General features: G+C 43.6%; 1 protein-coding gene across 3 annotated transcripts in view; it reads left to right on the forward strand.

Moving 5' to 3' along the window:
- Positions 1 to 17,979, forward strand: part of BRD4 (bromodomain containing 4) — a 102,153-nt gene that overhangs the window by 9,039 nt on the left and 75,135 nt on the right. The window contains exon 1 of one of the 3 annotated variants that reach the window (XM_073622385.1): positions 16,011 to 16,102. The exons of the other annotated variants lie outside the window; for them this stretch is intronic. The gene's annotated coding sequence lies outside the window, so the exon portion shown is untranslated. Of the gene's footprint in view, positions 1 to 16,010; positions 16,103 to 17,979 lie in introns of those variants that run through there. 3 annotated transcript variants of the gene reach the window in all.

The following is a 17,979-nucleotide window of genomic DNA, read 5'->3' on the forward strand; positions in this document are numbered from 1 at the left end:
AACAAGCTGATGCGTTTCACACTTAACAGTGCTTAATCATGAGCTATGATTAAGCACTGTTAAGTATGAAACGCGTCGGATTCCTTTTTGCTACATTTGCTATATGCTTAGCCTACACCTGGTATTCCAGTTCTGAGGAGAGGCTTGTTTCCACACCTCTACCTGGAGAGGTGATCCTTTTCCCTTCCTCTAGGTTGTTTTTGGTGTCTGTATTTTTTGGGAGGTTTTCCCTTTTACATTGTGACCTGGAGACACAGGTGACCACTTAAAATTTTTCAGAATTCCCTTCAGTATCTGTTTCTATGACAGTGGGTACCAGAACAAAAAAGGCAACTTTCACATGGGGTGGACTCCACCAGCTCAGCGGGGAATCTGTCCGCTGATCCCCTCTGAGCAGGCAGATGGCTTGTCTGTGTCCACTTCACTTATGCAGAGCAGAGACAGCCTGCTGTCCTCTGTGGGTGGCTTGATGTAAATGGATCGCCTGTCCATTTACACCCAACGACCATCCGGTCCGCTAGACGCTGTTTTTCGTGGATTGTATGCCGGTGGGTGTGAACTGACACATGTCCGTTGACATCTGCTCCATAGAGGGCAATAGATGGTCCAATTGGGTCAGCTTAAACTGATAGGCGGACCCGAGCAGTCCATCTGTGTTAAAGGGCCCTAAAGGGTGAGTCTCCCCAGTGTAGACACACCTTTTAAAGTAAAAATTTATTTTTAATGATGACTTCTACCTGGTACAGTAGAGGATGTCAAGTCATCTGTGCCCAGTATTGCCACAAAGAGTTAATCCAGCACTGAGCAATCCTCTTGTCTTTTTGTAGTAAGATAAAAAAAACACACAGACAAGTTTGTGTTGCTACAGCCCCCACTGCTGTGACTGACATCTCATTACTTTATCTTGTGAACAGCATGAGAGAGAGAGTGTGTTACAATTCCAGCTTCACATCCCTCCTTTCTTCTCCAGCTCTCCCAGGATTGGCTGCTCCACAACTCGGCATGATTGGGCATGCTGAACTCATGTGGTGCCTTTCCTGAGTTTTGACTGGATGTTGCTCAAGACTCAGGAGTAGGAGAGTGTAGAGGTGGGTGAGGAGTCTTGTGACATCACGACTCCGCCCACCGAGCTCCGGCAAAGAGACCCACCCACTGATTTCAGAGTTTTGCGGGGCTTCTAAAGCTGAAGGGGGTGACATTTGCATGGTTGGGATACATGCAGGAGTTATGTGTATATACATTAATACAATTAGTTTATACTGGGTGAATGGTGAGTTTACATCCACTTTAATAAAGACATGACCCAGAATCTGACCTTTTCCTACTCTATCCAAAACCTAAAGACAAACTTTGCCCAAAGGCCTCGTTCAGACAGGTGCTGCTACCTATACTGTGTGTGGCAGCCTTTTTGGCTGGGTTCACGTATATGCGAATTGGATCCGGGTTTCCCCCACATCTAATTCACATGACAGGCGAGTGTGACTGGCTCTCAATGGAGCCGGTTCAAACGGGTCTGGGGCAGCTGCTTTCCAGATTGCAGAAGGCTGCTTTGTGTCTTTGGGTCTGATTCAGGTCCGAATTCAGGCAAAAATTCAGACCTGAATCGCACCTGAACTGGTGAACAGTGACGTACCGAACCCCATGCTGTAAACCCGGCCTTAGAAGCGAATGCGGCAGCTGCATGGATACAGCTGTCTGAAAATTTGACAGCAGTGCAGGAGTGACTCCATGGCCCTGTAAGGGTTCGGGGGGACGCTTACCTGCAACCCTGTCAAATTTAGACATGCAGCTGTTGTATCTGCATCCACTTCTATAAGGGTACTTTTTGTGGCTGCCAAAAGAAAGGCACCTGCCAGCGCCCATCTCGGGGAGGCATAACACACATTTGTAGAAATGTGCATCTATACCTTCTAAACAAATCAAAATCACTCACAATTTATCAGAGTTTTCCCTCTATAAGGATTGTGCCATCTTTACCTAGTTTCAACATCTACCTCCTGTACTGTGGAGTCAGAAATGAATCATGGAGACCCTGGTGCCTCTGTAGGTCAGGGATGGGTTCATAAACAATGGACAGAGATTGGGCCCTGCTGCAGACTTTCACCTTGTGACTATGCAAAGGTGCCATGTTACATTCAGATGACTGAGAGAGGAGACAGGAAATACTTTTGTCTGCAGCAGATTGAGGACTTTCGCTTTGTTCAGCAACACCTAGAATTGTGCAAGAAATTCACCCATAATATAACTTACCAAAGCTTCAGTGCAACATCACCTTCATCAAGCTTTCTTGATAAAAGATGATGCAACACAGAAGACATCAAAGTGAAATGCTTGCATCATATATTGACGTGCTGTTGTTACCCTACATAGGAACATATTTGCATCTCATTCTCCATCAAGGAGTTTTTTTTAATACTGGAGTGCAAAATAATGATGGTAGAATAGTAGAATACACCACGTTTTAGTTGAGGTGATTCTATATTTTTTAAATTTAAAATGTCATATTTGCCTGCTTTGTGCAGTGGTTTTGCACAGAGCAGCCCCGGTCCTACTTTTCTTGGGTGCCATAGCAAGCTGCTTGTATTGGGGGGCACTTGTGCGGGCTTGCTCCCGTGGTGCACTCTGTGTCCATTGGCTCAGCCCCGTTCTCTGTTCACTGGCTGTGATTGACAACAGCAGGGTCCAATGGCACTCGCTGCTTCCTCTCTGTCCAGTAAGGAGAGAGATGCAGCACTGGATCGAGATTGGGCTCAGGTAAGTATTGGGGGGGGGGGGGATGCACAGAGAAGGTTTTTTTACATAAATGCCGGTCCCGCCACATTCTGTAGTGTCAGGATAACCTGTCAAAAGTGATGCTCGCAGATAGGGAACACACTAGATGATTTGGATAGGGGAAAGTACAAACTATAGAAAGATATTGATAATAACAAGCTTAACTACTTGCTGCCCGCGCTATAGCCGAAAGACGGCTGCAGCGCAGGTCTTAATTGCCGGGAGGATGTCGTCCTGAGCAAGTGCAGTCTGCGTGACCCTGCGGGTCGCATGCGGCGCGCTGTGTGATCACCAAGTCTATGAGACTCGGCTGATCACAGATCCGAGTAAGGGGTCGGTCCCGGCCCCTTACCACGTCATCAGCTGTCAGCCAATGACGGCTGATCACTTGATGTAAACAGAAGCGCGGTAATCGGTAGTTTTTTTTCCATCGTGCTGTCAGCGTGAGGGGAAAAAAAAGCTGATCACTGGCTTCTGTATGAGGGACATCGGTCCCTCCACTCAGAAAGCTACGCCAGTGCCCACCAGTGTCCCCTGCCAGTGCCCACCAGTGCTGCCAATCAATACCCCTCATTGTCTAATAATCAGTGCAGCCTCATCAGCGCACATCAGTGAAGGAGAAAAATTACCTGTTTTAAAAACTCTATAACAAACTATGAAACCGTTTTTCAAAATTTCGGTCCCTTTTTGTTTTATTTAGCAAAAAATAAAAAAAAACCCAGCAGCAATTAAATACCACCAAAAGAAAGCTCTATCTGTGTGAAAATAATGATAAAAATGTAATTTGGGTAAACTGTAGCATGACTGTGCAATTGTCATTCAAAGAGTGACAGCGCTGAAAATTGGTCTGGGCAGGAAGGGGGTTTAAGTGTCCAGTAAGCAAGTGGTTAATCGGCGCAGCCTTCCATTGGTTGTCTTTAAGCAGCCTTGTTTGTTTAATATTGTTTAGTTTTTTTTGGACACTTATCCACCAACTGTTACTATTTATTTCGTGGACACTATGGTTACTGGTCTGCTTATGTTATTTTCCTATATTTGACACACATTTACTGATCTCAGCTGTAACTATTCGTAGACACTTGGTCTCGGTTCACAGTGGGGCAGCTTCAAAGTCACCCGACTCTGAAGCCTCCCCGCACAGCGCGACTTCGGCATAGCTTGCAAGCAACTTCTGTATTAGAAGTCAATGCAAGCCACTCTGAAGTCACCCCCAAGTAGTACAGGGACCTTTCTCTAAGTTGGAGCGACTTGAGTTGCTCTGTTTAGAACGGTTCCATTGCACTTAATGTAGCGTGACTTGCCAGGTGGCTAAGTCGCCTGACAGGTCGAACCAGTGTAAACCGAGCCATACACAGGACTGTGTCATTTTGTTACCAGTTGCACTACTCTATTTAATTATGTAGTTTACTATAGAAAGATATGCTTTGTACATTTTTTATTCAGAGGTTTTCCACCACTTTAATATAAATAGGATTATTGGTGACTATTTTAGAAACATTGTATCTCTTTACTTTTAAATATATACATAAGAGCAGCTGCATCTAATTGCTTCCTGCTTGACAGTACTGTTCAGTGACTGGAGCAAGTCCGTGGGCCAGGTCTGTCCTGAGTGATAACTGTTGGCTTTATAAGGCTGCTCCTAACCAGACTGATAGAAGTAAGAATGTATTGGTTTCAAGCATCACTTGTAATTATTGGGGCAATATTGATGTGCTTAGAGGGTGATATCGATTGCTTCCTTTTAAGCTGTGTAATAGAAGAAGGGATGAAGTGCTGGTTAACACCAGTGTGATATCCGAACATTGCATGTGATTCTCACCGCATTTCTGTGCAGATCACATGCGATGCTGCATTGCACTCGAACCAAAGTCTCGCAGGACCCTTTTTTTTTTTTTTCCCCCCCGCACCAGAATCGGATCGCATGGGTGTGTCGGAATTCACAGTTGCGAACCGATCTGGGGGTGTCATTAACTTTGTATTGACACCCGCAGCGGTTCGCAGAGGGCAGTGTGAACTGCCTGCGAGTCAGGCGCAATGCGGGAACCAGCGCTGGATTCACAGTTTCCCGCATCGCACCAGTGTGACCCGAGCCTAGTTTTGTGTTTATGTGCTCCTCTAAGTCCATGAACACTTGGCAACGCTTCAAATATAACCTCTTACCTATGTTGTTGCCTCTTGTTCTTTTGAAATCTGTAATTACAGGCCACTGCTAGTCCAGTTGGTATTTCTGCTTTCCACATTTGGTGCCTGGAATGATATGGACAGAGTTTAGCTAAAAGTGTTTGTATGTATGATATATAATATAATGCACCAATATATTGACCGCTGAAAATAAGGTTATCAGCGTTTTGCCAGAATAGAAAAAAAGATGACAATGATGGCTGCCAAAAACCTAGCAGCATTTTACCGTGTTTATGGTGTGTTTTTCATAGGTCACATGACTCAAAAAAAAAAAAGCAACATGGGTGCATTCTTGATGTTTTGCCGTGTTTTCGATGTATATGTGCGTTTTGACTGACGAAATTTGCACCAAAAATACAGCAAGCAGGATTTTTAACACCGCAGCGGAAGTGTGAAGACATGCATAGAATTTTTCTTGCGCTTTTTTTAATGCAAAAGCCTGCTCAGTGTGAAAACAGTCTATCAGCTGAAAAGGTGCTGCTGATGGCTGAAAATAAATGATTATTTAAATCCATTATATTAAAAAGTTGAAATTAAAAAAAAAAAATTATATATTAATCTAATTTAAAAAATAAAAATTAGATATTTTAAACAATAGAATTTTTTTAAAACTGTCCATTTTGGTTTCAGTTTTTGGCCAAGTGCATCCTGAATTTTCGGCACTGTAATTATCATTTCGGTGTAGCACTAGTGATTTTGTTTCCTCAAGGATTAAATGAGTTGAGCATTGCAATAGTTAGCTATGGTATTCGACACTAAAGATATCAAGTCAAACAGATGGTTGCTGTCTACATCCAAGCCCATTAGTGCTGCTGCAGACAGGCTGAGTTTAAACGAAGCAATGGTTATTATTGTGCTGGGCTTGTAATGACAGGGAAGGCAAAGCCAAAGAAAAAGGTTACATTTGCAGTGTTGCTTGTGTCCATGGATCTGTTTAGCTGAAACAATTTGCTGGTTGGAAGTTTTTTGGTAGAAGACTTTGTCTAAATGCGCATTTAATTGCACCATCCCCCATCTAGCCAGAGGCTAAGAAAATAAAGGGAAGAATCCTATGATCCTGCAGCAGAGCGTGAATTCTAACACTCTTGCACCCCCCACAGTGTCAATGGGTCAGTGTCCCATCAAGAGAATATACCACTTTGCCCTGAATAGTCAAAGCAAGGAAAAAATGATTTGTTTAATTGGCTACCTTAGCCTGAGCACTGCATCCTGAGAGGAAGGAATATAGCCAAAAAGGGATTAAAAAAAAAAAAGAAAAAAAGTAGATTAGCAAAAGATTTTTGTATTTATAACTGCCACTTAGCTTCACCCTTTCAGGTTTTTCATGCAGTGAATGCATAGCCAGAATTTTAGTTTTCACCAGAACAAAAGGTGAGAACCTTCCAATGGGGAGACGTGTTCAGGTAACGGCTGTCTAAGAGGTCCCCTCACTTTGTAGAGATTCATATCTTATGTCCTTGGCACAGGAAGTGTAGAGAAATCAGAACACAGACAGTAAAAACTCTCTGACATTATTATTGATTTATACTTTGTCATCCTTTTCCATGGCACTGTGCAAAGTAATAGATGGCTGTGTGGTATTAAACAAGTCCATACAGTTATATAATAAAACCTAGCAATAACAAGTAACCACAAGAAAGAGAGCCCTGCCTGTGCAGGCTTACATTCTAGATTATGAAATTGAATTATTGTAAAGTTATTTATGGTAAATGTTTTTTTGTTTTGTCCCAAGCATTTTCCTTGCCTACTAAGTTACTACTCTGGCGGTTATAGCTTTTGGTGCCACCAAAATTGTATCCCATAGTTAGTAAGGTTGAATAAAGACACCAGTCCATCCAGTTCAACCTGAGTGATATATGGAGGGATGGGGGTTGGGGAAGATGGATCCCACAGCAGAAGGCCCTTTGAAGTGCTGTAGCTTGGAGGAATACTTGACATAACCCCTCTCACCTTCCCCTGCTGGTGCTAAAATAACCATTCCTTCGGTTGCTTTAGGTGATTGTAGCCGTATTTAGTGCAGTTGTGACAGAGAAAATTGAGTACTGTCCGTGATACTTTTTTTTTATTTGCACTAACATAATTTTTCATGGACGAGCTTTCGGGGTCTGTCCCCTTCTTCAAGGTCCAAGCAATACTGATTCACAAAAGTTTTAGCAGTTTTAGTTCTTGCTAAAACTTTTGTGAATCAGTACTGCTTGGACCTTGAAGAAGGGGACACACCCCGAAAGCTCGTCCATGAAAAATTATATGTTGGTGCAAATAAAAAATAAATAAAAAAAGTATCACGGACAGTACTCAATTTTTTCGGTTGCTAGTTATCAGAGTTTGGCAAGTTTTTCTCATTTTCAAAATGTTTTCAGGCCGTGATGCCAGTAGTGTGCAAAAGAGGGGACAGGGCTGGGCTCGACTTATGTTCCTGTAGTCGGTATTTGCATAACTGCGTCCAGGTTTTATTTGAATAAACTTGATCCTATGTGCAGGCTAATCTAGATGCCTGAATTTAGGGGAAACCTGTGCTGAGAGCTTTCATTTCTTCTTACTATCTCCTAAAGATGCTAGCTTACTGGGTTTAGTACTTCGGAGTTATACGTGCGTTTAGATTTCCCTTGCCTCTCAAGCCTGATCTGCATTAGGATCGCGCTCCAGAAGCTACTGACAGGCGGTGAGGAAGTGATGCGACGCCTGCTCACCTCCCGTTTTAAACCCTATTTGTGGCAACAATCGTGCCGCAATAGTGTGCATGCAGTTGCTGGGCATTTGTGGTGCATCCATATTGGTTTGCATGTGTAGCAATTCGGCAGGGTTGTTGTCCGCCGAACAAGACGTGTCGGGTCAACTCAACCATGAAATCATCCCCATCCTCTGCGTATTGCAGCTTCAGGGGGGACACAGCTTAACCGCACATTTTTGCTGCCCTCCAACCGCTGGTCTAAACTAGGTCTTATTGACTTAGAATAAAGCCCCATACACACTATTCGATTTTCTGCAGATTTTTGTCTTCGGATTTACCAAAACCATATAATATGAGGTCAAACCTTAGGAGTTTAAATTTTTATGCAATCAGGCAGGCCCTTTTCCCCTCTAATCCTATTGTGGTATTTGTTTTTCTTTCACTCTTGGTGATAAACAGGATAAATAGAAAGGTGTCAATCTCCCCAATGGGAGCACAGACCACAATAAAAACCTGACAGATGTTCTAACCCCCCTCTACTCTATAATAAACACACAATTGCCTTAGTTATACTTCAAAGGAAAGCAGATTTGAAAGAAATAAGGAGCTAACCCTGTTGACTTGCCGACTGATTTTATAGTTTCAATCATTGGCTCAGGACAAGTAAAATAAGGAGTTCTGAATTTCTTCACTCTAATAGGGCATACACACGGTCGGGTTTTGTTCGGACATTCCAACAACAAAATCCTAGGATTTTTTTCAGACGGATGTTGGCTCAAACTTGTCTTGCATACACACGGTCACACAAAGTTGTCGGAAAATCCGATCGTTCTGAACGCGGTGACGTAAAACACGTACGTCGGGACTATAAACGGGGCAGTGGCCAATAGCTTTCATCTCTTTATTTATTCTGAGCATGCGTGGCACTTTGTCCGTCGGATTTGTGTACACACGATCGGAATTTCCGACAACGGATTTTGTTGTCGGAAAATTTTATCTCCTACTCTCCAACTTTGTGTGTCGGAAAATCCGATGGAAAATGTCCGATGGAGCCCACACACGGTCGGAATTTCCGACAACACGCTCCGATCGGACATTTTCCATCGGAAAATCCGACCGTGTGTACAGGGCATTAGGGTTCTTGCACATGGCATACAAGTCAGATACATTTTAGCTCTCAGAATGGAATTTGAAACTCCTCAACCTAACTTTTTACGATGTCTATTGTTTAGGATGTTTACGTACCTGTGTGTACAGGCACACTTAAAACAATGGGCTGCATTTAGATGCAAGGGGCACTACATGGTTGTGATGAACATCTGCAAAAAATCTAATAGTGTGTATGGGGCCTAAGGCATTGCACACTGCTTGCATTTTAGGCATATTGTCTTTTTTTTTTTTTTTTTTTTTTAAACTGATTTAAATGCAGCCCATTGTTTTAAGTGTGCCTGTACACACAGGTACGTAAACATCTTAAACAATAGACATCGTAAAATGTTAGGTGGAGGGGGTTCAAATTCCATTCTGAGAGCTAAAATGTATTTGACTTGTATGCCATGTGCAAATACTCTAATGCAGCGTACACACGGTCGGACTTTCCGACAATCCGATCGTGTGTGGGCTTCAGCGGACTTTTCCAGTCGCAAATCTGACGGACTTTAGATTTGGAACATGCTTCAAATCTTTACGTCGTAACTCCACCGGACCCAGAAATCCGCTCGTCTGTATGCTAGTCCGACGGACAAAAACCCACGCTAGGGCAGCTATTGGCTACTGGCTATCAACTTCCTTATTTTAGTCCGGTATACGTCATCACGTACGAATCCGTCTGACTTTAGTGTGATCGTGTGTAGGCAAGTCTGTCGGACCAGTCCAGTCGAAAAGTCCGACCGTGTGTACAGGGCATAAGAGTGAAGAAATTCAGAACTCCTTATTTTACTTTTCCTGAGGCAATGATTGAAACTATAAAATCAGTCGGCAAGTCAACTGGGTTAGCTCCTTATTTCTTTCAAATCTGCTTTCCTTTGAAGTATAACTAAAGGCAATTGTGTGTTTTAATATAGAGTAGAGGGGGGTTAGAACATCTGTCAGGTTTTTATTGTGGTCTGTGCTCCCATTGGGGAGATTGACACCTTTCTATTTATCCTGTTTATCCCCAAGAGTGAAAGAAAATCACAAGTTCTACAACAGGAATGGCGGGGAAATCTTCCAATGGGGATGCTAGTTCTGGTGAACATGGCGAGAATGTTAGTTAAATCCCTCACATTGAATGGATTTCCTCTAATTTCCTGTTTTTATAATGGGACAGGATGTGAAGGGAAAGGTTGTATGGGAAACATGGCAAAAAAAAAAAACTCAAGGATTATCACAAGCGCCATATGTGTATGTACTTTATTACATATTGGAGGGGCCTTATAATAGAGCTGCACGATTAATCGTCAAGAACCGTTATCTTGACTAAAGTGTTTCCCGATTCTTTCTATGCAAAGAATTCTCTCTGCTCTTCTAAAACCACAGCCCTCAAAAGAATGGAAGGAAAAAACCTGGCAGCCTGCCAAGAATCAAAACCATTCTTTATCAGTTGAACGCAAGTATAAACATTGTTACAATTTGTCAATGGAATAGACTTCCATGTAAATAAAAAAAGTTAAACCACTTAAACACTAAACCTTTTTCTGACATTTGTTGGTTTCAAGTTAAAATATTTTTTTTAGCTAGAAAATTACTTAGAACCCCCAAACATTATATATTTTTTAGTAGACACCCTAGAGAATAAAATGGTGGTTGTTGCAATATTTTATGTCACACTATATTTGTGCAGCGGTCTTTCAAATGCATTTTTTTGGGAAAAAATTACTTAAAAAAAAAACAAAAAAAAAACTAACCAGTAAAGTTAGCCCATATTATTTTTTTTTTTTTTTTTTGTATAATGTGAAAAATTTTACGTCGCGAGAATCATGATCTTTTTATTCTAAATAAAATTGTGATTCTCATTTTGGCCAGAATCGTGCAGCTCTACCTTTTTTATAATGTGTGGTATAAATAGGACAGGGCATACAATCTGGTTGTACAATCTTCTTTTAGATCTAACAACAATTATGTTAAGGTCTTTGAAATTGGAAAGAAATTGATTGGATTGTATAGGTTCTTTGGCATATATTGCACAGTTTTGGTAAAAGTAAGATTGTACATTCAGATTGTAGTATGTATGGCCACCCTAACATTCATATGATTTTGTTATTTTTTTTTTCAAATCTTACAGCACAGTTAGGATTTCATTCTGGTGTGATATTGAATCTTATATGCTGGCCATCGCCAGGTTTGTGCTTTCGTATCCAGTGTTATCTGAGCTGGTGATGTTATCATTCTGAAGTGTTACTGAATTAAAGATTATAATTTGCTGCTTCGGAAGTTTATTCAAGAGCCAATATGCACTGTTTAAATGTATATCTTTTTTTTTTTTTTTTTAATGCCCAATGCACGGAATTATAAAAAATAAAATAAAATCATAGATTTTTATCCACCCTGATTTAAATTGCAGGTGCTTTTTGTGCCCATTAGAAATGAAAGCACAAAGGTTTGTGTATTCAAATTCTTGTGCATAGGTATGAAGTGGGTGTGAAGCCCCATGTACACTTTCAGAAACACTTTTTCCATGTCTGTCCATCCCAGATGTGTGCCTATGCATCCCATTACTATGGCACACTACAGTATGGATCTACGTGGTCAAATTTTCAGTCTGCATAGACTTCTAGGGAACCATCTTCTAAGTGTCTCCAACTTTGGGAGACCGCCCCATAGAAGTGTATGAACAGTATAGACTAAGCAAAGATCATTTCACTACAAGATTTCATCATTGTGGTGGGCCGCAGCTGTGGGAAGCAGGTAAAGAATAATTTCAGGTATGACGTTTATACATACATTGGTCCAGCTTGGACCAATATAATTCTGCATATACTGAAGCTGGGAATCCTTGAAATAGACGTCACTTGCTTGCCAGGTCCTGGGCCGAGCTGCTGCATTCCTACTGTGTAAAACAGGGGTCGCAAACTGGTGGCCCTCCAGCTGTTGCGGAACTACAAGTCCCATCATGCCTCTGCATGTGGGAGTCATACTTGTAACTGTGAGCCTTGCAATACTTGGAGTTCCGCAACAGCTGGAGGTCCGCCAGTTTGAGACCCCTAAACACAGGAGATTGGCTGCTAGGCACAGGTACCATTCAGGAAAGTTTACATTTTCTGAATGAATGTAAAGAGTTTTCTGATTGGATGGTGTGGTGAAATCACTCTCTACCTCATCCAATCAGAGAAAGCTTTAGATTCATTCAAAAAATGTGATCCATTCCCTGAATGGTGCCCGTGCCAAGTGGCTGACATCCTATGTTCACAATGTCTTAGGCCGGCTGCTCAGCACAGGACTCGGAAGCATGTGGAGATCACTGGAGAAGCAGTGTCTACTTCAATGATTTTGAGCTTCCAGGGGGATCGGCCAGGTATGGTATATAGTTGCATTGGTGCAAGTGGGACCAATGTAGCTATGTATAAATTATGCATACCTGGAATTCTTCCTTTAATACATCTGGGACCTGGTATTGTTGTGTTAGGTCCTGTTCACACTGGCATTTAAAAGCAGGAATTTGGGACGTGTTTTTAACTCTCCTCAGATTCCTAGTAAAGCAGCCTGCAATTGATAATATGGACAGCACATGTAAAGAGTTTGCGTCACTTTGCTGCACTTCAAGAATGAAGATTCATTTGGAGTTTTGATGGTGTTGAAGCATCTCCACTTCTTCCATTCAAGTCTATAGTAACGCAATATAAATGTGCTGATTTTGTGTTAGCGACATGTTTAGGCCTTGTTCACAGCAGACAAAAAGGCATTTGAGGAGCATTTTTAATGTGCTTTAAACACAATAAATAACTCGCATCAATGCTATAGGCTGATTTGTTAAGAGTCAGTATTTTGAGCAAGTGTAAACAAGGCCTTGCTGTATGCTGCGGCTGAGAGGTGTGTACCACGTGTGTGTGTGTGTGTGTGTATGGGCAGATATTGCTTTCACTCTCATGCACAGAAAAGAATTGCCAGAAAAATTATGTTTTGGGTTAGTGTTTCAGGCCATGTGTCTGTGATTTTGATGGAATGTCTTGGAAGAATTAGAAGTGTTTACACGTTGTTCTATGGCAGCAATACACATGTCAAACCCTTCACACAAGTTATATAATTCTAATTTGTTTATTTATCACAGCCAAATGTATTCTGAGATGCTCCGATTTGCTGGATGGTTGGAGGTCTTTTTTACATGTGCATTTAGTTTATTACATTTGATGGATGCAGTGTCTGAGGGAAAAATGATTTCAGTTGTCTTTCATTCTTAGCAGTTACGTAATGTATTCACACAGCAAAGGCAGAATCTGATGGATTTGGAAGTATAACTATGCAGACCATTCCCTAGTACATTGTGATATTAGAGACAGATGTCAGCAAGTCATATATAGTTTTTTTAATTAAAATTAGTAAACGTTATACTTACCTGCTCTGTGCAATAGTATTGCACAGAGCAGCCCTAAACCTCCTTTGCTGGTGTCCCCCACCAGTCAGCTCCTCTTCTGTGTCTGTCCCCTTACAGCCAGCTCTTGCTATGATGGCTTGATCCTGAACCAGGCAGTGTGCGTCTCTTGACACACAGGTTGGCTCAGCCCCACTCCCTCCTCACAGGATTTGATTGACAGCAGCAGGAGCCAATGGCACCTGTGAAGAGAGAGGGTGAGAGCAGCACTGTTGCTTGTGGGCACGGCACTGTATCAAGTTTTGACTCTGGTATTTGAGGGGGGGTGGTATTTGGCTTGGATAGCAATTTTATTTATGATGTATAAAAAAAAAAAATAAAGTTTGCTTTTATTATTTTTTCCCCACTGAAGTGGAGTTAGCATTGAGGGGCTCAGAAGTGCTGGAGCCTAAAATTCTCTGCGCTTTCCCTGGGAGCTGAATGGCTGTACTCATGTAAACGCCAATGCTTCCTTGCAAATGCTAAAACCCAGGAGCATCTGTGTACTATTGCAGCTCTCTGGTTGTGGGAAAGTGCTGGGAATTTTGTGCTGGAGCTGTTTTGAGCCTATAAATGTCTGTAGGCCCGAGCCCTTAAAGTAGGGTACACACTATATGAGAAAATCAGAAGAAAAGTTCCGTACGAGACACGATCGTTTGATTTTCGTATGGTGTGTATACATATCCTTTAACATCCGATTCAGACTTTCCAAACAATTTCCAAAGGCACAAACTTCAAAAAATGTTCTCGTAGGTGAACAGAACTAACGATTTTCGTTTTAATATGCACTGTTTTCGTACGAGAAAAATTGGATATGAAAGACTGTACATGATCAGAAATTATAAACCTTAAGTCCAACAAAAAAAAAAAAAGTCTTTGTCGTTTGAGAATTTTCGTACATTTTGTATTATCCCCTGTTTCGACCTGCTGTGAAACATCGAGAAAAACTGAACAAGCCCTCGACCGATTTTCTTAGTGTGTACGGGGCTTAAACAGGTTGTAAAGGTACGTGTTTTCTCACCTTCATGCATCCTATGCATGAAGGTGAAAAAACACCTGGCAGTCACCGGCCCCCTAGCCCTCCTGTTTTACTTACCTGAACCCCTTCATTCAGTCGGCGGGGACGCGCTGGCTCCTTCTCCACGCGCTCCCAGCTCTTGATTGGATAGATTGATAGCAGCGCAGCCATTGGCTCCCGCTGTCAATCAAATCCAATGACGCCAGGGCCGAATCCGGCATTCTGTGTCTATAGACACAAATGCTGGACTCGGGAGCGTGCCTGCAAGGTAACCCCCTCGGGGGAAGCGCTTCTACGAGGGGGTTATCAGATGTGGGGAGGAGCCACCGGGGGACCCCAGAAGACCAGGTTCGGGGCCACTATGTGCAAAACGAGCTGCACAGTGGAGGTAAGTATGACAGGTTTGTTTAAAAAAAAAAAAAAAATTACTCTTACTCTCCCACTGGAGAGTTAATGTGATTGTATCTGACCATGGTGACCATGCAGGTGAACTGGGAGACAGAGCGTTGTCATCCTATAACAGGAAGTGCATTCATCATGGGATCACCAGGAATTTTAAACCCGTAGTAAAAGGTAAACTTTTTTTTTGAACTTGTACCTACATTTAAGCTTTACAATACCTTTTTGTAGGTACAATTAATACCTCCTAAATGTGCGCTGTTTAGGACATAGTCACAGGTGCTGCAGTTGGTGATGTCACCGATGTGTGTGCGCGCTCTGCACTCATGTATCCTGGGCTCGGTAGAGGCGTGCCACTAGGTAGAGGGTAGGGAGCAGAGCGTGCACACATCTACAATCCTCCCCTCCTTGTTGCTGATCCAGAAAGCAACGTCTTTCATGTCACTTCCAGGTCTGCCTCAGTGTCCTCAGCCAGCTTGGTTGGGAAAGAACGCAATGCGACGTGATCTCCATTGCATTACATTCAGTGGAGCACAGGGGAGACATGCAGGGTCCTTTTAGACCCTGCATGTCTCATTAAACTTTACACTTTGTTTATTAATTGTACAGCGCAGCACTATTTTGCTTTTATACTTTTTTTAGGTTTCTGACAATACCTTCAGTGTCTGCAGCAGTATTTAAGCTATTTTATTTATTGGGTTGGTGCAGGGATATTCTTACTCCATTAAACAGGACCTGTGGCCAACAAAAATCATCACATGGTGAAGTAAAGTAAATTTTAAATTGTAAAAATTTAAAGTTGCACCCAAGCGCATAAAATCCCCCCCAAAGAGATTTTGAAACTACCACTATTTTATTCTCTAGGGTGTCTGCTTGCAGAAAATGTATAATGTTTGGGGGTTTTATACAATTATCAAGCCTAAAATGATTTTGCGTGCAAAAAAAGAAAGATTGAATGATCATAAATTGCTCTAGCAGTGAAAGAGTTAATGGAAATTGCAAATTTATAAATGGTGAAAACTTCTTCTGCAGTGATGTTTTGGGATTCGTTTTACACAATCTTTGTGTTGTAGAGCCAGGAAGGCAGAACATCTCCCTGCTATGTAGTGCACACTACGTTAATTACGTAGCTGCTATCTTTGCGTACATGGTTACATGTGATTGCATCACCACGCTTCTGCAGCGCATGATGTCACTTCCGCGATTAAGCTAACGCATTCGTGAATAGCCTACTGTACGCCGCCAGCGTGCCGCAAGTTCGCTCCTCCTTGAGCTGGCTGGCCGTCGGGGTCCTGTTCCGTCACGCTGTTTCCGTAGCGTAAATTCCAGGTACGCAATCGGCGCAGGGAAAGCAGAGGAAGTCTTGCGCGGTTTCCGTAGCGTACGCGACGTGAATACGGCACTTGCGCTCTCCGGTCGGTCCGCAGCTGCAGACGTTGCGCAGTTTCCGTAAGGCCGGATCTCCTTGGCGGGCCCAGCGTCGGACGGTGAGGCGGCTGCTGGTGACGCGCTTCGGGTGTGTATTGTGTGTCATTGGGCGGCGGGGCCCCGCTCTTTGTGTCCGTGTGCCGAGTTCCTCGCCGTGTCCAGGGCGGAATACCGGGGAGGAGGGGCCGGGGCCTGGAGAGCAGCCCCGAGCCGGCGCCATTTTCTGGGAGAGGAGGCCCGGGGGTGGGTTTATCCGCGTCCCCGGCTGTTATGTGGCCGGAAAGCCGTGTGGTTGGGGATTGTAGGCGGCTGGAGGGAGGGAGGGGCGGGGGAGCCGGGACAGGGCCGTGTTATGTGACTTATACAATGAGGTGACACTGCAGAGAGGGGGAGGGGCTGCTATGTGCATGGAGGAGGATAGAAATCACCTCATATCTGCATGGAGGAGGACAGAGATCACCTCACATCTGCATGGAGGAGGACAGAGATCACCTCACATCTGCATGGAGGAGGACAGAGATCACCTCACATCTGCATGGAGGAGGACAGAGATCACCTCACATCTCCATGGAGGGGGATAGAGATCACCTCACATCTGCATGGAGGAGGACAGAGATCACCTCACATCTGCATGGAGGAGGACAGAGATCACCTCACATCTGCATGGAGGAGGACAGAGATCACCTCACATCTCCATGGAGGAGGATAGAAATCACCTCATATCTGCATGGAGGAGGACAGAGATCACCTCACATCTGCATGGAGGAGGACAGAGATCACCTCACATCTGCATGGAGGAGGACAGAGATCACCTCACATCTGCATGGAGGAGGACAGAGATCACCTCACATCTCCATGGAGGGGGATAGAGATCACCTCACATCTCCATGGAGGGGGATAGAGATCACCTCACATCTCCATGGAGGGGGATAGAGATCACCTCACATCTGCATGGAGGGGGATAGAGATCACCTCACATTTGCATGGAGGAGGATAGAGATCACCTCACATCTCCATGGAGGAGGATAGAGATCACCTCACATCTCCATGGAGGGGGATAGAGATCACCTCACATCTGCATGGAGGGGGATAGAGATCACCTCACATCTGCATGGAGGGGGGATAGAGATCACCTCACATCTCCATGGAGGGGGGATAGAGATCACCTCACATCTCCATGGAGGGGGGATAGAGATCACCTCACATCTCCATGGAGGGGGGATAGAGATCACCTCACATCTCCATGGAGGGGGGATAGAGATCACCTCACATCTGCATGGAGGGGGATAGAGATCATCTTATGTCTACATGGAGGATTCACCTTGACCTCCACATGTATCCCATGTTCCCAGCCTTTGTCTGTGCTCTGAGGTCACACAAGTGATGGTAAGGACACTCCAGTGTTCAGTTTCCGGCTGCAGTATGACCCCCCCCCCCCCCCCCTTCCATGGATGGCACTCCTCTGTTATTGTATGGGCTGGGCCCCCTCCTGACCAGTCACCTGTCTATTGTGGGGAGACATTTATACAAACCACTTCCTTCGGGTCCCGGGGTCTGTGTCTTTTTACTTTCCTCTGAAGTGTGTTTTCTATCACACAGTCCTGCACTGTTTACTGTTGTGTCAGGTGATTGAGAACAAACAAACAGTTGCGGGTGATGTGAGCTAAAGCTGGAAGGGTGGATCTGGTGCAAGTGGAGACGGCGATCAGAGCCAGCTAGTCTTCTGTAGAGTCTGCTCAGTCATTGGATCATAGAAATCCACACAGCTTCTGCTAGAGAGCAGACAACAGCCAGGATGTTGGAGTGTCTTCCTGTATGTCGTGATGTGTCTTTTTTTTTTTTTTTTTTTTGTAATATAGAACTCCATACAAAACGACTCTTAGAAATGCTCCTTCCCCCTCTCTTAACACCTATGCTGACTACAGAGCATATCAAAATGTTCACTCTCCTGTGCTGTGCGGTAAG

The sequence above is a fragment of the Aquarana catesbeiana genome, linkage group LG03, assembly GCF_042186555.1.
Source record: "Aquarana catesbeiana isolate 2022-GZ linkage group LG03, ASM4218655v1, whole genome shotgun sequence".
In the NCBI taxonomy this organism is placed as follows: Eukaryota; Metazoa; Chordata; class Amphibia; order Anura; family Ranidae; genus Aquarana; species Aquarana catesbeiana.